The sequence below is a fragment of the Crotalus tigris genome, unplaced genomic scaffold (genome assembly GCF_016545835.1).
Source record: "Crotalus tigris isolate CLP2741 ecotype Arizona unplaced genomic scaffold, ASM1654583v1 scf7180000019173.45859301935:6455823, whole genome shotgun sequence".
NCBI classification, from domain to species: Eukaryota; Metazoa; Chordata; class Lepidosauria; order Squamata; family Viperidae; genus Crotalus; species Crotalus tigris.
Window position 1 is genome coordinate 3,882,309 of NW_024097414.1, and position 19,912 is coordinate 3,902,220.

The window sequence follows — 19,912 nt, forward strand, 5'->3', positions numbered from 1 at the left end:
TGCTCCACACCAGTCAATATCTGAATATACATATGTTGGCTCATCGTGACATCTCTCTCTGACGTCTGAAAAAAATTAAAACATAAAAACAGCATTCATTGACTCTGAAATGAGCATCCTGTAGACTTCTCCCAAAATTATCTCTTCCCCCATTTCCTCCAAATAGTATAAACATTATAAATTAATGGTAAAGGTAGTGGCCCATATAAACAGGGAAAACTTTGACCGTGAATCATATCTATGGCCTCTAATGATCTGTGACAACATGGTTGAAATGGATTGTTCTAAAAGCCAAGGGATAAAAGAGAATTTCCTAGGCCAATGACAAAAAGGTTATTGGATTATGGGTTTGGTTTTCCAATTTCCTGTTGACCAGATTCTAATGCCAGCTCACCCATGACATCATAGTTTGATTCTACAAGGTACAGTAGAGGGTAAGGAACAGAAAGATCTTGGCGATGATATCTGTGTATGTCATCAGAGTCCCCCAAAACCAGCCTAGATAGTTTTAACTGCAGTTGAGTAAATTATTGAGGCAGCATTGATTAATTGGACTGGTGAGTGGGCTATGTTTGTGTTCCCCAACTCATCCTTCACCACAAGCAATAAAAGACCTGACAATCCCAGGATGCATTGCAAGGACAATGACATTGGTTGTCCACACGATTTGGGCTTTCAAATTGCCTTTGAAGGAAAAAAAAAACCCTGTTTTTAATACAGCTCAGCTTGCAGATTCTGCGGTGATATATGACCGTATGAATAAAGTTCTGAAGAGCTAAATTTGCAGTGGCAGATAGCCCTTAATGACAGGAAGGAAGGGAGGAAGGAAGGAAGGGAGAAAGGTTCCTAGACCTTAGAAGATCCATCACACCAGAATAGAATTTCTGTCACTGAGTTTAAAGGCTGTGAGAAATCCGAGGGGAACAAAAATAAATGGAGCAAAAAAAAGGAAGAAAAAAAAAAAGCCCAGGCAGATGTGACATGCTTCGCTGACATTGCAAAGAATCACAAGAGTTACAAGCAAGACACCTCTCTGTGGAGCCTTTGGTCGGTTGGGCAAATCAAGAGTCCTTTGTGACTTGACGTATCATCTGTCAAGGTCAGGAATTCATCCAGAGGCCATTCCTTGAATAGGAGGAAGGATGGAGAGCTCAGGAGCAACAACCGAGGATCAAGCTGAGGAATCAAAATGGGAGCTGACCATGAACTGAAGCCGAAGATCAGGAGGAACACACAAAGGTGAGGAGGAACTAAGCCAGGAAGATTTCATTTCTCTTGATGGGAAAGGTGGGTGACATTTTAGGGGCATTCATTTGGGTCAGCAGAGAGGAAATTTGTCACACTAAGCCTCTAACCACACAAATGAGATACTGAACTGAACCAGGAAGGGTTCAATTTAAACCTGGTCTTATTTAGGCAGGATTAACCTAAATTCTTGGGTCCTGTGGGTCATGCAAATCTATTAACAGTTTAAGGGGTGAATGAGTTGGCTCAGGACTGGCCGAGGCTGAGACAATCTCCTAGAGAGGTCTAGTAAACATGGAGCCTCTCTACGCACTTCGATCTCTGTCTCTGAAGCCCCCTCGGAACAGCCCAGCAATCCTGGAGAATAACACCGCTTCTTTCCAAAGTCATAAACAGGAGTTATGTTCTGCTCCTACCCATTCCCAAGCAACTCCTCCACAGTTGAATTGCATAACCTTAATAGACATTTGTTGACAGTCAACCAGTCCATCACGTTTATGAGCAGTGCCTGATTTCGCCTGCCTTAATTATCGTTTCTGCTTCCCTAATCTCATTAAAGGCAAGCCACCTTCAAGTTGAACTCAGCTCCTGGTGACTTAGACAGACCTATCCATGCAAGTTTTAGGTTCTTCCATTTATTATTTTTTTGCTTCCAGTGTAACCTACAGCTCTGGACTTTCTTTTCCAAATAAAAACCAGTGTCTACCCTGCTTAGCTGTCTAAGTTAGTCAAGGGTGCACACCTATTTTTCAAGATCATAATGTGTGTCCCAGAAGTCCCCAAGAGGATTAGGGGACTGGAGGCTAAAACATACAAAGAACAATTGCAGGAATTGGATATGTCTAGTTTAATGAAAAGAAGAACTAGGGATGACATGATAGCAGTCTTCCAGTATTTCAGGGGCTGCCCCAAAGAAGAGGGAGTCAAGCTCTTCTCCAAAGCACCTGAAGGCAGGACAAGAAGCAACGGATGGGAACAAATCAAGGAGAGAAACAACCTAGAACTAAGGAGGAATTTCCTGACAGTGAGAACAATTAACCAGTGGAACAACCTGCCTCCAGAAATTGTGGATGCTCCCATCACTGGAAGTTTTCAAGAAGAGACTGGACAGCCATATACTGGAACAGTATAGGGTATCCTGTTTGAGCAGGGGGTTGGACTAGAAGACCTCCAAGGTTCTCTTCCAACTCTGTTATTCTGATTGAGATATATTCACCCTCAAAAAGCCACAGTGTTCAACCTGATATTCATTATATTCCACGTATTGTTTTTGTATATTGCTGTATTGGTTCATCTTTACAACACGACCTATTTCCCCATTTTCACAAAATCAGGCAAAGAAAGATAATCTTATTTCAGCTAAGAAAAATATCAGGTTTCCCCAATTAATCTCCTCTTTGCTCTGTTTCCCATGAACTAAAGATGACGAAGAATTTTATTTATCAAGAAGGAAGCTTCACACTGATTGGTTGAGGTCTCAACAACCTGCAATCATTTCAGTGAGAAGCCCAAGGAAAAAAATAATAATTTCAAGGATTTGTTTCTCAGCCTTAAGTTCGTTCACTCTCATCTCTGCATGAATTTCTTTGCCAGCAATTCTGCATCTCAAATATATGTAGATTTTTAGGATTCTCCTCGTCTAACACAGCCATTCTTCCCCCCCCCCCCGGCTTGTACCTTTTTGCCAACAAACTTCCATCAAAATAATGTACATATTTTCAGCATGACGTTCTTGAAGAGGGCCACATTTTCCCTAACTACTGCATTGCCGCATTTTGTTATTTTGGAAAATAACAACATCTGGAAAAATGTATACCTATCAACGGTCACACTGTCCTCCTGAAAAATGAAAGCAGGGGGAGCTTGAGTGAGATAAATTTGCCTTAAATTATAAGCTGGAAGAATTTCTCCACTCTCTCTCCCAGTTTTTTTAAAGGGAAAACTGTGACAGCGATTTCTATTATCCGGCAGCTGTACATCAATTGGATTTTGACGCTAGGTGTTTTCTTAGCCCCACACATTCTTTGCCTGACCTTGGATCTAACACACACTCAGAAAACCAGTTGTGCCCAATCAAAAGCGAAACTTAATTGCAACTCAATGAAATGAGATCTCTGGATACAGGTAGTCCTCAGCTTATGGCCACAACCAAACTTTCTGTGGATAAGTGAGACATTTTGCCCCCTTTTGTGACCTTTCTTGCCACAGTTATTAAGTGAATCACTGCAGTGATCAAGTTAGCAACTGCAGTTGTCAAGTTAAGTGAAGGTAGCCTCCCCCTTGAGGCTGCCTGTCAGAAGGTTGCATTGCAACCGGGACATTGCAACCGTCATAACTACGAACCAGTTGCCAAGCAGGTGAATTTGGATTACATGGCCCTGGGGATGGTGCAAAGGTCGTAAGTGGGAAAAATGGTCATAAGCAGCTGCCAAAAAAGCCAGCACAGTGTTAGGCTGCATTAAGAGAGGGACAGAATCAAGATCACGCAAAGTGTTAATACCACTTTACAAGGCCTTGGTAAGGCCACACTTGGAATCCTGCATCCAGTTTTGGTCACCACGATGTAAAAAAAGATGTTGGGACTCTAGAAAGAGTGCAGAGAAGAGCAACAAAGATGATTAGGGGACTGGAGGCTAAAGCATATAAAGAACGGTTGCTGGAATTGAGCAAGTCAAATTTAATGAAGAGAAGGACGAGGGTGACATGATAGCAGTCTTCCAATATTACAGGGGCTGCCCCAAAGAAGAGGGAGTCAAGCTATTCTCCAAAGCGCCTGAAGGCAGGACAAGAAGCAACGGATGGAAACTAATCAAGGAGAGAAGCAATCTGGAACTAAGGAGAAACTTCCTGACAGAACAATTAATCAGTGGAACAACCTGCCTCCAGAAATTTTTAAGAAGAGACTGGACAGCCATTTGTCTAAAATGGTATAGGGTTTCCTTCCTGAGCAGGGTGTTGGACTAGATGACCTCCAAAGTCCCTTCCAATTTTATCATCATCATCATCATTTTCAGTGCCATTGGAAATGGTCACTAAATGAGCTGTTGCAAATTAAGGACTACCTGTATATTTCAGCAGGACTGAAATAGATTGTGTAGTATATATCAATGCTCTCCATATCAAATTGATCAACATCAATTGAGCTAGTGACTCTCCAGTTGCCCGTTTAATTACTGCGTTGACCTCGTCAATGTTTTAATTACCTCTGAGGCGAACTGTTCAGAGATCTCCAGGAGTAGATTAAGGCTTTCAGTGGCCATATGTCTTCCAGGGTCTTAAGGAGTCTTCTTCTAGTGAACATCAAGGAGATAAATAAGAGTCTATCACGGGTGGCCACCACCTAGCAATCGGTGTGGATGTTGATGGTTGGGCCCAGAGGATGACAGGAGGAAGCTATGCAATCCCACCCTCTCAAAAAAACAAAAACAACTCGTCCGCCAGGTGTAATTGTATGGTTTGGAATGTGTGTTGCACTCCTGGACACGCACTGCAGCTTCTGAGTGAAGAGAAGAATGGGGTTCCCTTCAGCTTCCTTTCAGCCATAAATCTGTGATGGAATTCCATCTAAATAGGTGTGTTTATAAGGGCAGGAAGCACCGAGTGCTAATCATGTTCCAGAGACAAAAGTTACTCATTGTCAGAAGCCCATGGCTTTAACCTGCCAGCCGAATTCCTTCCTCGCTGCCTTTTCGCCCTATCGCTTACAGATAAAGCAGCCCCCACCAGCATTCTGCTTTGCTAATTACCCTCCATCATCTTCTCATTTATCAACTCCCAAACAGTTCTCCTTTAACGAGCCAAGGAAAGCATCTCTGGAATTTTGGGACGCCCAAGCTCTTAAGCTTCTTGGTTACCACCTCCAAAGTCAATGGCTAAACAAATAAACCGTCCCGTTTCAACACCGATTGGTCGACAGACTGATATGAAAAGGCCAATCAGCTCGATAAGTGAATCATTAACCCCACCACAAGGCCAGGCTTGCAAACAGCAATTAACCAAATGGGTGGGACCAGCCAGGCTTGAACTTATGAAAGAGCCTGTGATGTTTTATCAATCTTGACTAAGAGATGGTTTGAAGACCATGTTTCTGTCCTGGTCATTTTTCTTCTCCCTGTTTTGTTAAGATAGTTGAAACAAGACCAAGGAATTAGTTTTAGGTGGACCTGGGCTTGAAGCTGGACATTGTTTGATGGTTCAGCAACCTGTGCTATTCAGCAACACATATCATGGCTTGGTTCTTTGGATGGCCATCAAGGGACATGAAGATATGTTCCATTGGTGATAAGAGTTCTGTGATAATTCATCACACTATTAAAAATTGCCTCTGGTATTGCCTTCACCACCCATCTCTGCTTCACAAGTCTAAGTCAACTTGATTGCCACGAATATCTGTGTGTCAAGGAGCAAGGAGATATGTGCATGAATGATGGTCTTTTGAATGTTGAGGTCCATAAAATCTATCTGAGATTATCAATGTTTAAAAATTTCACTGCAACAGACATTTAACTACACCTGTTGATTTCAGTGGGATCTAACCTTCAGCTTCTCCATTTTCCAACTGTGCCGTACATACTTTGAAATATCTTGGCCTGCTTTTAAGTAAGGTGACTCGTTGCATTTCTAGAGTTTGAAGGCAGTGAAGTGTCGTGTCTTCTCTACATTTTACCTTTAGGGCAAATTTAGGAGATAGGGAAGGTACAAAGTGTTTGGCCTGGTGGATCTAGAAAGCTTCAAGCTATTTGATGGTCTCTTCAGCTTTAAATCAATGTTCTCCTTGGCTCCCTTGCTTTCTTAACAAGGCCTTCAAAACACATTGCAAAAGTCCAAAATGAGCAATGCAATTTCTTAAAATGATTCAGAGTTACCATTCGTAATTACAGCACAGCTTTTTATATATATATAAAAAATAACAACAGCCTTTTTGAAAGCTTTAAATTATCCATTATTTTCAGCTTGGAGTTTGCACAGAATCTGGTCCTTCATCCTGAGATCCCGTTCCGTTTTCTTGCTGAGAGCTTTGTCCATCACATATTTAACTCTTGCTTACTCTTTGACGCTGTCTGCTAATCTCATCTGCCTTCGGGACTAAATCTTTGGTTGTTTTCTCATATTTGATTTTCCGTCCATCCAGAAATCAAATGCACAACTAAACTGCAGCACTAGGGAAATAGTAAATCTTGCCTAACAATAACCATCAGTGGTTTGCTACTGGTCTTATAATGAGGAGCGCTAGATTGACTGGAACACATTTTGGGGGGATGGGGAAGAAGAGAAGCTAAGATGAAATCTAGGATAAGTTGCCACATAATAGTTCAAGTTGAAAGACTGGCCCAACAGCCAAGCAATTTTGGCCATAATTATCCACCACAATTACCTGCCGGGTAACTAGAGACAGTCACACAAATCGGTGTCTCTTAGACTCAAAGAGTTGGATGCTTCTCCAGAGATTATGGATCGTCATCCTAGAGAAAGTCGAGTGGATAACTCTTTCTCTAATTGTTGCCAGAAGTGAAAAAGTAGAAACTTGAGGCTTTGTTTTTTGTTTCTGTTGCATTTAGCTCCTGTGGAAATTTGCACAAAGAAGAAGAAAAAAAAGCTATCGCTCTTGATGCCAACACACATCAGCAAGTTGTTGGAGCATTTCAATGCATCATGTTTTCCCTTTTGATTCCTTCCAGCAGCCGTGCAGCTCCCAGGATGAAAGAGACTAGATTCCATTCCCTGTAATTAGTGGTTTGAGAAATTTACTCAATGGTTGTGCCTAAGCACAAGAAAGACGCTGTGTTTAAGGGCACCCGAAGGAGGCAATGGGTATGGGAAAGAGCTGGAACCACCAAAATGTCAGCTGTCAGATGGTCAAGGATGTTCTCAGATCTTTTCCTCTTGTTTTGTGATGCTTCCAGAAAGATGTGGCGAATCTAATATAAGGAAAGGCTGTCTCCCTTGGGAAAAAAAGAACTGAACCAGAGGACTTTGATCTTGAGAGCGAAGGAACTGGATCGGCAGAACCTGAGGACATGAGGAGAGTCAAAAGCTAGGCCCTAGTGAATTGTGTTGGGCAAGAGGTCTCCAGAGGGTCTATTATCAAGGCATCCAAGCTCAGGATGTTCTCCGTTGCTTCTCCTGAAGGACTGTTCTGTAGAAGATTATCAACTTTGGGAGACCCAAAGTTCTTCAAGAGAGGCAACCTTGGAGCAATCTTCAGTTGCCTACTTCGCTGAATCCAAGGGAGCCCACGCATCAGAAAAGGCAATCTGAATCAGGAGTCAGATGTAAACTTGACTTTCTGGAGAATTGTTGAGTGAAGCACTGGGGATGAGAAAGGGGCCTCATCATGAGTAGGTTTTAGGGGGAGATGAAGATTGGGAAAACCTGCTGTAATCGAGAGTAGAGAATGAACAATTCAAAGTTAGGATTCTACTGGATCTCAGTGGCTCAGATACCACCATGGGAGAGGGCTGTTGTGAACTTGGGATATTTTGGGGCATCCTTCCCCAGTCCTCCTTGTCCTCTTCCTTATCCTTCCTCCCACTCTCTTCCCATTTGCCTCCCTCTTCTTTTCCCAGTCCTCCTTGCTCTCCTCCCCATCTTCCTCCCCATTCTCCCCATCCTCCTTCAGTCCTCCCCAGTCCCCTTCTTCGTCTTCCCTGCTCTCCCCATGTTCTCCTTATCCTCTTTCGAGTCCTCCCCATCTTTCTCCAGTTCTCCCTATTCTCCTCCCTGCCTCCCCATCCTCACCCAGTCCTCCTTGCTCTCTTCTCCCCCCCTGCCTTCCACATCCTCCCCCATCCTCCTTGTCCATCTTTCTCTCTCTTTAATCTCTCCCCCATTGACTTTGCTTGTCAGAAGGTTGCAAAAGGGGATCACGTGATCCCGGGACACTGCAAGCATCATAAATACGAGTTCTTGTCCTCTTCTCTGTCCTTCCGGTCATAGAATCATAGAATTGTAGGATCATAGAATCACAGAATTGTAGAATTATAGAATCACAAAATCGTAGGATCATAAGATTGGAAGAGATCTTGGGAGTCTTCGAGTGCAACTCCCTCCCCAGGGGAGGAATCCTCAGAGAATCCCAATCCCATGGCTGCCCATTCTTTATTTGAAAATTTCCACCGATGGAGCCTCCATCTGCCCCAAGACAGATTGTCCTCCATGTAGCACCCGTTCCTCATTGGTTTGCAACTTCCCTGCTTCCTACCGAGAATTCCAAAGGAAAACAGGGTATTCCTCCAGGGTAGTTTTTACAGATTATGTTAGGGAAGCTCTGGGATGATGGAAAGGCGTGGAACAGCAACCAGCTACGTGGGCTACATCCTTCCCCACTTCCAGCAACACATCCATCTCCGACAGAAACCTTCAAACGCCTGGGAACATGGTCCCACAATGGAAGGCCTCTTTCACAAGGGAAAGAAAGCTTCTGAGAAATTGCAAGGCCAAGAGAGTCATTGTTGAAACAGTTAACACCACAAAAAGGGTATCCAGCCGCCCCCCCCAAAACAACGTTCAGTGCATCAAATAGCCCAAAAGGGAGAATAAAACTTGCCGGGAAGGTGTGAAAACCACTTCAGAACTTCATTCTTTTATAACCCTGTTTTAGTGTGTTCTTGGTCATGTTGCACATTCCAGGCAATATATAAATATTAATTAACTTACCCTTATAAAACACTGCCTGGTTCAAGTCCCTTGTGTGAGATCTGTAGTCAAAGCCATAATTACCCAACAGTCTGATCTGCTGGTTTTCTTAATTAAGGGATAGGCCTTTGCTTTCGTTCTCTCCCAACCTCCTCCCCCCCCCTTGTTCTTTGCCATCTTCCAATGCTCCCAATACAGCAAAGAAAACGTGATGTTACATGCAGCTGTAAAGATTTGATGATTTGGGAATGGCTCGAGGGGGCAGTCACGTGCCTAAAGTTGGAAGGTCCCATGTCAAAGCGAAAGATTCAGCAATGTATCAAATAGCATTTTCTAATCAAGACCGTTTGAGTCAATGGAAGGTGAGATGGGTTAATTTTCTAAAGTCATTCCGAAAAGCCAAAATTGGTAATTAAAAACAAAGCTAATGTTTTACTCTTGTGGAGCAAATATGCCCATGTCCACATACATGTGTGTCTGAGTCTGGAGATATGGAGATAGAGATGGTGGATATGGAGATGGACTTGGAGAGATGGAGATGATGAAGAAGATAGAGATTATGGATATGGAGGTGGACCTGGGGAGATGGAGATGATGAAGAAGATACAGGTGATGGATATGGAGATGGACTTGGAGAGATGGAGAGGATGAAGAAGATAGAGTTGATGGAGATGGAGGTGGAGTTGATGGAGATGATGGAGGGGATAGACATGGAGATGAAGACGGAGTAGATAGAGAGGGAGAGAGAAGAAGCTTGTTCCGCTTCAGTCATAATTTGTAAAATAGAATGAAATTAGTTAGAAGGTTTTAGACGTTTCTTGATGTTTCTCCACCTACTCCCAAAAAAGATGGTAGCCCTATTGCATTTGAGGGAGCTTCCTCGTCAGCTGGTGGAACACCGGACTGGATTTCACTCATGATACTGGTTGTGCAGCCTTTCAACTGGACACTTGGCAGCCATTTCGGTCCAGAGACTCATTGCTTCTTCAGCTCTTTGGACTTTAACCCATGTGCCTGCAATAATGTTCCTCCCAGTTGTATCGGTGTAGCCCAAAAGAGCCCACCATCAGCAGCCACCTATATTTCTGTGGATTTCTTCCCCACTTCTATCCTCATAACCTTAAATGTAAGCCCAAGTCTTTTTCTCTCCGTCGTCCATGTTGGAATTCCTGGTTGACAGGCTGCCATATTGCAAGCTTCAGATATGCTTAATGAGCTGCCTGGGGTTGACTGAATCTAGTCACAGCTTGATTTGCCCCTTGATACATGGAAGAAAGCAATCATTCTCCTTGCCAAGATGACTCAAGGGCGACCATGAACATCGCTTAATTGAATCCAAAGAGGAAGTTCAAGTGATTCAAGCTTCCTAGTCTAATGTTCCTTAGGGCTGCCAACCATCCTGTGACTCATGCATCCTCTCCCAAGGCCTAAGGCTTCCTGCTCTCAACTGAAGGCAGCCACCCATCTTTTCCAAATTGGCTGATCCTCTTCCAAGGAGGGTAGGCAGATCGATCGCCCCTAACAAACCTCTGGAGGAAAAGGAAGGAGAAAATTCGGAAGTGAATCTGAAGAAGGCCACATGCAAAAACTTGAGAACAAGTCTCAAGCTTGGATGCAGCCCACAAGACCTTCCAAAAGTTGCCTCATGAATTGTCAGAATGGATGCAGGAGAAAGAGTGGTAGAACCTGGGGATGGTGTTAAAAGAGGGATCAGCCTGGAATCCCTAAGTAGCCACAAGCGAACTTCCCTTGAATTCTGTTGACTCATACCTAACTCCAAGCAGGTGCTAACTGTTACTTGAGAAGATTCCTATGCATAGGTACAACTAGCAATAAATTAGTTTAATCAGACCTTCACATGTGGGCCTGTTCTATGCAGAGGTGACAGCTATTCAATGTGTAGTACCCATGTTCACACAATATGCTAGTCTGGGTTCAAATGGAATTGGTTCTTTGTGGTTCAACATATTGTGGAAACCCAACCATTGCCTTAGCAGATAGCTTAAGCCAGACCATCACTTTCAACCACCCTGTGCATCACATGTTCTGTGAATACAGGAGTTGTTCACATACTTTGGGAATTTAGCATGCTGTCTCAACCCAAGCAACATGTCTGAGGATGAAAGAGAGAAACCACAGAAGTTCTCCCCTGGTCAAACTGCAACCTCAACTTGGTTTGCAATCATAATGGTCAACCTTTTACCAAGTCCATTCCTGTCTGCATTGTTTAGCTTCAGCAAAATAATCTCAAGGAAGAATCCCAAGGAACTTCATCCTATCAACGTTTCTGGTGGTCTAAGAGAAGGACATTCAGATGCCTCCACCTGTTTAACCAAGCCTGGACAGCTTTTGAGACCGCTTTCAGCAAAGATGTTCTTCACTTCTCCTCAGCGAAATGAAACAACAATCGCATCCTATTTATGCAGGCAGACCAAAGACAAGTCCACCTCTCAAAATACAAAAGGGATCCTGTGATCCATTGAGACAGATTATGAGAAGCCGAGAAGTTTATAGACAATCTCAACATGCAGAAGGTGAGTAGCGGTGAGACATAACAAGTACTGTAGCGAAAGGGAGAGGAAGGGAGGGTGGGGAGAGAGAAAACTAGGTGTTCATGCAATTCACATACTCTGATTAACAAATCAACATTTGCACAGCAGAATGAATTATAAAAGAAAATAGGTGGCATACACCCAACATGCTAAAGACGTGCATGCACACACAGAGAGACACACACATTGGATGTTAAATCTAACCAAGAGAGCACTCAAGTTTGTAAGGAGCAAGTTAAGGGTACAATGCAAACACAGCTATATAGCAGATCAATAGCCACCCAACATGCTACTTAAAAACCACGGACAAAGGAATCTGCCATCATCCCTAGACATCTATTCCATGACACAAAAGTTCTGTTCTTATTCTTCCTAGGTTTCCAATTCTCACTGTGGGATGTGTGAACACAAACTCCCAGAATCCCCCCAGCCAAAGGTGGCCATTCCTGAGAATCTAAAGAGTTGAAAACCCCAGATCTGGAAAACTTCCATATTTGTGTAACAATGGGAAATACATTTGCTCCACATCTTCCATCTGATCACCCTTTAAATACTTGGATCTGGCCACGCCAAAATCCCAGAATCTCCCAGCCAAAAGTGGCTATTCCTGAGGATTTGGGGAATTGAAATCCTAAGATCTGAAAAATCCCCATATGTAAAATAAGTTCGCTCTGCATCAGTCACCTGATTGTTCTTCGACTATTTGGATCTGACCCCGTATAGGGCAACATAAATCTCTTCCTCTCACTAAATGTACCCAATTCTTTCCACTTCTCCTTAAAACGTTTATTCTCTAAGCTCTTTAATAGCTTTTTTTTAAATTATTTTCCTTGTGCAGTCAAAGATGTTGATGTCTTAACATCTGGTGACTAAAACTTGGGAAATAGTTCAACGATTGTCTGAACAAAGCAGAGCTGAACTGGTTCCATCATCTATTGTGTTTTGGGCTAAACTAAAGATGGGATGCAAAGCTGGACCGTGTGAATTTCATTACCTTTCTATTATTTGTTGGAGCAAGAATGTATAAGTATTTACTTTTGGGGGCATTCCAATAATTATAGTTACCCAAAAAACCCAGCAACATTTTCAGAATGCAAACTCTGTTGATAAATAGTTTATAGAAGGGGTATGGGAGAAATTGGAGAGTTGAAATCCACAAATCTTAAAGTGGCCAAAGTTGGACACCCCTGATCTACAGCTTTGTCCAAGTGTCCAGGAAGAGGTAATGAACTTTTTCTAGACTCTTCAGTTAATCTATCTTTATTACATGACTTTGGCTTTGACCCAGAGGCAACTGAACGGCCTTTGCCAATAGATTCGGGCAGTCGTTGATTTTTCATTGAGAGCAAAGCCTGCTTCTAACCCATGGGTATGTGCAGGTATGCGCAACCTCGCACGTAGAGGTACACACACATTTCATTTCTGTCATTTGTGCGGGGTCTAGAGCTTCTAAAGCATTCCTGAAGTCCCGAGTCATCCAGCAGACGTATAAATTAAGCAGCCAAAGTAGGACAGATTAGAATTAATGGTGGCGCTCAAGGTTTTAAGCAGGCCGCTAGAAAAACTTTCAAAAGAAAGCAGGAGTCTTCCAAGTGAGCTGGATCTTGCATTGAAGAAAGAGAAGGGGGAGAGCCCGCCTGCTCCTGTCAAGGGTTTAATTGGGAAATGAGAAAAAACACTCACTTTCAAGTCACAAAGCACAAAGCCGTCAGTGTTTGCGCCGTCGACAACAAACGAAAGGAACGCTAAGTTGTATCTGTGGGATTTCTTTTATGGGAAAGCTACTTAGAGGACACTGTTCCCAAGACAGTAGTTTGCCAAGTCTTTGTAAACATCAGAAGGAGCGAGAAAATTCTTCTGAGCGTGACTCAGACATGGCTGGGATCCAGGCTTAGATGAAGAGGAGGGCCTAAGCCATACCTGGCTAAGGACTTAAAGGGCAAATGGGGAGACCCAACATAGTTTGAGCCAGAGGCTGGAAGTGTAAGATGAATAGAGGCAGCCTTGGGACTGGTTTGCTTCTTCCAATCCTGGATGTGTTCTTGTCTCTTTTGATTCTACCTCTGCCCACCTGTTGGGCTACGTCAGAAGCTCCATCTAAAGTCACGATGTCTTCCTGGGTTTAATTCTTCTTAAACTGCATCCGTGACATCCGTTCTCTATTTTGCTGCAAGAGCCTTGGCCAGTGCTTCTGTATCTTGGCAACTTGAAGACATGGGGATTTCAGCTCTGGAATATCCCAGCCAACTATGGAATTCTGGGAGTTGAAGTCCACATGTCTTCAAATGGCCAAGGTTGAAGTCCTCACATCTTGAAGTTGCCAAGGTCCACACATCTTCAAGTGGCCAAGGTTGAAGTACACATGTCTTCAGGTTGCCAAGGTCCACACATCTTCAAGTGGCCAAGGCTGAAGTCCTCACATCTTCAAGTTGCCAAGCTCCACACATCTTCAAGTGGCCGTGGTTGAGAAACACTGGTCTAGCCTTTTGGGGCTTTCTGGCAAGAAACCAACAGATTAGAGGCGACATTTTTCTCATGAGACTTATTTTGCGAGAGTCTTGGAGCAGACTCCAACTCTTCTCATTCCTTTCAACCATCTCTACCCCTTTTCTTTTCCACCAGGCACCCCCTCCATCTGTTCATGAGATGGTCTTTGGAATGCTGGAACAGCAGATTGTTGACAGGGGATTCCACAATGTCTTAATAGGTCAAGTCTATGTTTAAACATTGCCATTCAAAATAGAACTCAGTGCTCATCAGACCTGAATAAGAACAAAAAAGTAGGAGAGTTTGCCAACTTTTTTTTTCCTCTTGGGGAGCTGTCCCCCCCCCCCAACCTATGCTGCATCTATTTTGAGTTTTGAAGTTAAAAAGATCAGATTTCTGTATTGCTTGCAGCATAAGAGGGAGGAGGAGAGGCTATGCACATAGTTGCTGTGTCAGTAGCACTCAGCCAAGCCAGGAACTTGCAAGGGAGGATACAAAGGCCAGATATCCTATGTTAATGATGAATTGTGGGTATTAAAAAGAAATATCACCCAAACGGTAAGGTGGACGGCCAATAAATGTTATAAATAAATCAATAAAGGCATCTTTAAAGCACAAAGATAGAAAGAGAGATAGACAGACAGATAGACAGAAGAAAGATTAAAGAGAGAGATGGGTAGATGGCTAGCTGGTTGGATGGATGGATGGACAGATTAGATAGATGGCAGATGGTGATGATAGGTAGGTAGGTAGGTAGGTAGGTAGGTAGGTAGATAGATAGATAGATAGATAGATAGATAGATAGATAGATAGATAGATAGATAGATAGATAGATAGATAATAGGAGAGAGCAAGATGAGAAAGAATAAGAGATGATAAATATGAGAAAGAGACGACAGATGATAAAGAGACACAGAAAGAGATGATAGAGAAAAGGGGAGAGAGAGAGAGAGACATAGATGATAGATGATAAATAGATGATAGATAGGTGATAGATTAGAGAGAGAGAGGCAGAGAGAGAGAGAGAGAGAGAGAGATGATAGATAGATAGATGACAGACAGGATTGATTCCCCAGAAAATTATTTACAGGACTACACGTGTAGATTTAAACTAAGGTGCGAACAGAATAATTGAGTTCAAACTGTTTTGGAAAACAGCCAGATGCAGGAAAGGGTGGCAAGGTTTACGGAGGTAGAGGCCAAACACACCATCTTGGCTGTAAAGAAAGCTGATGCTCTTCCCCTGAATGAGGTCCGGCTTGCTGTGAAGGTTTGGGGGGGGGGGGGAAATCACTGGCTAGAAAGTTTGCCAGCTAGTCTCACGCGAGTGGTGGGCAGAGACGCAACTGCCAAAGAAGAAGATCTGTTGGCAGAGAGTCCGTTTCAGACAGACGGCGAGGAGATATATTTTGAACCGAGTCGGCATTTGGGTAGGGAGTGGCAGAGAAGGGCTACCCGTTTCTATAAACACGCTAGCAAATACTTATGCCAGTGACTAAATTAGACTCCCTGTGGGTCAGCTAGGCCCCCACATCACCTTTGATTTCTGAGGAACAAGAAGGAAGGTGGAATAATCTTGGTTTCTCCAAGGAAGGATAGACTTGAAACCCATGAGAAGTTTGGACTTATCTAGACTCTTCCACCAAAATGGTAGTTTTCTTGTGTTTGGAGAAACATCAACATTACATTGACACAGTTCAGTGAAGGTCCAGGTCTTGGTTCCTTCCTCAACATCTGAAGAACTATATGATTCAATGTTGTCCTCAGGTTGAGTCCCAAGTTACGCCTCGCAGATTAACTCTTCCAAAGAGAACGTGCTTATTTTGCCTCTCTAGTACACACAACCTGAAATCAAGCTGTAAAACTTTCTGCCAAGGCTGGTCACCAGCCTAGAAGACTTCAAAAGAGATTGAGCAGCTTCACAGAAGGCCAAACTTTCAATGTCTGTTAATTTTACGGCTGTCAGCAGCCTCCTAAATCACAGCTACCCAACTTGACATGCTCTCTGCTAAGTAAGCAACACGGGGAACAGATGGTCACCCTCTTCCTTGTCTTTTTGAACTGACCAAAACATCTGGCTGACCACTTCTGAAACCAAACCTAGATGAGATGGGCCTTCAGGAGGACATGTCTTACGGGTTGTTGTTGTTGTTGTTTTTCTTCTTCCAGGAAGTCCAGAAGATCAGCAGAAGCCAGCCTCATCTTCAAACCCAGTCCCTGCTTCCTTCTCCAGATCAGAGGACGCTACCGCAGAATCAGCAATGACTCTGAGGCAAACTTGGGTGGGCTTTTTGGATCTGCCAGGAAAAATAAGGAAATGTTTACTACTAAGGCAGGACTAATGGCGAAGTGATGTTTGAAGGAGCTTGAGCTGAAAACGGCGGATGAGAGCTGTCCAAGCAACCTGCTACTTAACATTGGCAGGAAAAAAAGAGAGAGAAAAAGGGGGGGGGGGAAACACCCTGGTCCTTTCCTCGCATCAACAAAGAAGATTAAAGGTTTTTACATTGTTGGTTTAGCAAGAGAAATGAGTGTTTGAGTTCCTTCTCCTTCAGCGTTCTCATCCTGACTAGGCGATATTAACTAATGTTTGTTTTGTGGGGCTAAAGTGAGGGCAGGAAAGGCAATTTATAGAGAAGAAAGATCCGAAGAGGCCTCCGCTCGGCTTCGGAGGAAAGGTTTTTCAGCCAGGGAGGGAGGGAGGCTTCTCCTCCTCCTCCAGGGACAAAACAACGGGCGAGTAAACGCTCTAATCCAGGGAAGAGGGAAAACAAGAATAAAAAAAAAAAATACAAGGCGGTTTGCTGAGGAATTATTTAGCAGAGGAGAGAGCCAGGGAAAAAAAAAGAAAAAGGAAGGAGCATTTGCTAAGAATGGGCTTCAGAAGAGGATGGTCATGATAATTTTAGGCAAATTCAGGGCAAAGTCAAAAGACGTCAAGCTGACGTTGCAACCAGGCGTGCTTAAAAAATAATCATAAAAGGATGGGCCATTGGCGGCCACCATTTTGATTTATTTTTTTCTGTCCCTCTGGCATTTGCGCCCTGGGCCAATCATCAGGAGATGGTGAGTTCTAGTCCTGCCTTAGGCACGAAAGCCAACTGGGTGACTTTGGGCCAATCACCAGGAGACGGAGAGTTCCAGTTCTGCCTTAGGCACGAAAGCCAACTGGGTGACTTTGGGCCAATCACCAGGAGACGGTGAGTTCTAGTCTCCCAGTAGCCATGAAAGCTAGCAGGGTGACCTTGTGCCAGTCCCGCCCTCTCAATCCAGCCCACCTCACAGGGTTGTTATTGTGGGGAAAACAGGAGGAGGGAGGGTGTGTTGGATATATTCTCCACCCTCCATTATTTGTAAAAAGAATAAAAGCGGGATATAAATCAAGGAATATAGAAATAAATGTTCTCAGGGACTCCCATCCCAAAACTCAGCCAGGTAAATTCAACTCAGTTATAACTGGGAAATGCTTCCTTGCATGCTGCTAAGGCCAAAAAGGGGGAGTGGAGAAACGAGAGAGAGAAAAAAACTTCCGTACGCTCCGAGGCTGACATTTTACTTAATAGCTTTTTCTTCGGCTACGCTTTCTCGCAGCCAGGAGATAGTTGCGTTGAAGGCGTCTCAATTCATGCCGCGTTTGTGAATGTGCTCTGCTCGGAGCCCATGGAAAATGGATTTTTTTAAAAAAAATCTCCTGTCTTTTTTTTCAAAACGCATTAGGATCATCGAATGTTGCCCAGCCACAAGCGATGTGTGCTAACATTTAATAGTGTGACGATGGATTGCACCTGTCTGTTATTTTCTGCTGCGGTGCAACAACAACAACAGCAACAAAAATCTATCTGCAGGTAGCAATTTCCTGGCAATGGGCATCTTATTTTATCATCCAGGAAAAAAGGAAAAAGAATTGGGAAGGAGGTGACACCTGTTGTAACTAAGATAGCAGGAGGTGGGGGGGGTGTTATTCGCTTTACGTTAGCCTCTCTGTTGTCCTGCAGAGGTTGCATTTATGGGGCAATGCCACTGAGGTTTAGTTAAAAGTCCGTCACCTTGATTTAATTTGCTTTACTTCAAGGTAAATCAAGTCTTTTTCCTCCCACCAGGTCCCAGGAGATCTTTGAGACCCAGAAAGAGTGCAGAGAAGAGCAACAAAGATGATTAGAGGGCTGGAGGTTAAAGCACACGAAGAACAGTTGCAGGAATTGGGTATGTATGCTGAAAAGAAGGACGAGGGGTGACCTGATAGCAGTCTTCCAATATTTGAGGGGTCGCCATAAAGAAGAGGGAGGGGGCAATTTATTTTGCAAAGCCCCAGAAAGCAAGACAAGAAGCAAAGGGTGGAAACTACTCAAGGAGAGAAGCAACAATCTGTTATTATAATTCACTGGTAGAAAGTCTACAACGGCTTCTTATCTTTTGACTGTCCTTTTTTCCTTTCTTTTTTTTTTAAAAAAAATGTCTAGAGTGTCCTTTACTCTCTCCCTGTCTGAAGCTTTTTAAGGATAATGTGTCTGTCAATCATAACCAAGCTTATTCTTGGTGTTCACACAGCCCAGACTGACCACTATCGTCTATTTATCAATGTGGGTGGGAGGAGGTGGCTGCTTAAGTCATCTCATTTGAACTGGGCGAGGGGGTGGGGGGGGGGAACTACGAAAGAAGCCTTGAAAACCCTTTAAAAAGGCCTTATATGGTCATGTGGTCGAAAAATGAGAAGTTATTTTTATCTCGCTTTTATTTTCTTCCAGGGTTGGAGGGGAAGCAGGCACGCTTGCCTTCGTGGAAGGAAAATAGTGCAGATGGAATGGAATTCTGGAAAAAGGAGCTGCTTGGCTCCAGGAAGCCTCTTTCAGACAGGGCTGTCCAACCTTGCAAACGTTCAGACTTGTGGATTTCTGGCTGGGGAATTCTGGGACTTGAAGTCCCCAGTCTTAAAGTTGCCAATGGTTGGACGCCCTTGGTCTTAGATTTCGTATTGATAGTCTTTGACTTAAACATCTCAGGGGCTGCCCCAAAGAAGAGGGAGTCAAAGCACCAGAAGGCAGGACAAGAAGCAACGGATGGAAACTCATCAAGGAGAGAAGCAACCTAGAACTCAGGAGAAACTTCCCGACAGTGAGAACAATTAACCAATGGAACAACCTGCCTCCAGAAGCGGTGAAGTTTTTAAGAAGATACTGGACAGCCATTTGTCTGAAACAATGAGTTTCCGCCTTGAGTAGGGGGTTGGACTAGAAGATCTCTAAGGTCCCTTCCAACTCTCTTATTCTGTTCAGTATTCCAGTATCTCAGGGGCTGCCACAAAGAAGAGGGAGTCAAACTCTTCTCCAAAGCCCCCGAAGACAGGACAAGAAGCAACGGATGGAAACTAATCAAGGAGAGAAGCAACCTAGAACTAAGGAGAAATTTCCTGAGAGTGAGAACAATTAACCAGTGGAACAACCTGCCTCCAGAAGCGGTAGATGTTCCAACACTGGAAGTTTTTAAGAAGAGACTGGACAGCCATTTGTCTGAAATGGTATAGGGCTTCCTGCCTGAGCAGGGGTTTGGACTAGATGACCTCCAAGGTCCCTTCCAACTTTATTATTATTATTATCGATCATCTCACAGTCAACCAGATGTTCAGACTGGATTTGGCATTTTGTCTACCTATCGAGTCCTTACCCAGAACCTGGGATAGGCAGATGTGGATGTTTGATGGTATTACAGATATCGTCGCAGGATGGAAGCAGTCCCTAATAAGGCCGCCTTTTGCAATTGACTAATAGCGAATTTGTCAATGCCAATGGTGTTCAAGTGGTGCTCCAGTTGTTTTGGGATTGCACCCAAGGAGCCTATGACTATTGGTACTACCCTTGCTTCCTTTTGCCACAGTCTTTCTATTTCTATTTGTAGGTCTTTGTATTTTGTTATCTTATTATTATTATTATTATTATTATTATTATTATTATTATTATTAAACACTTTGTTTAGTGGCCGTTCAAAGTTACAAGGGC

The 19,912-nt window shown here is 43.5% G+C and overlaps 2 long non-coding RNA genes across 3 annotated transcripts; both read left to right on the top strand.

Annotated features, from left to right (window-relative positions):
- Positions 1 to 906: 906 nt before the first annotated feature.
- Positions 907 to 16,756, top strand: LOC120315867. Its single transcript, XR_005558802.1, has 2 exons — positions 907 to 1,239; positions 16,089 to 16,756. It is a non-coding gene; the product is annotated as an uncharacterized LOC120315867 (long non-coding RNA).
- Positions 16,757 to 17,057: 301 nt separating this feature from the next.
- Positions 17,058 to 19,010, top strand: LOC120315868. Of its 2 annotated transcripts, XR_005558804.1 has the most exons (4): positions 17,058 to 17,119; positions 17,637 to 17,764; positions 18,020 to 18,122; positions 18,665 to 19,010. It is a non-coding gene; the product is annotated as an uncharacterized LOC120315868 (long non-coding RNA). The 2 variants fall into 2 exon arrangements; XR_005558803.1 differs by having other exon boundaries at positions 17,063 to 17,764.
- The last annotated feature ends 902 nt before the right edge of the window (positions 19,011 to 19,912 follow it).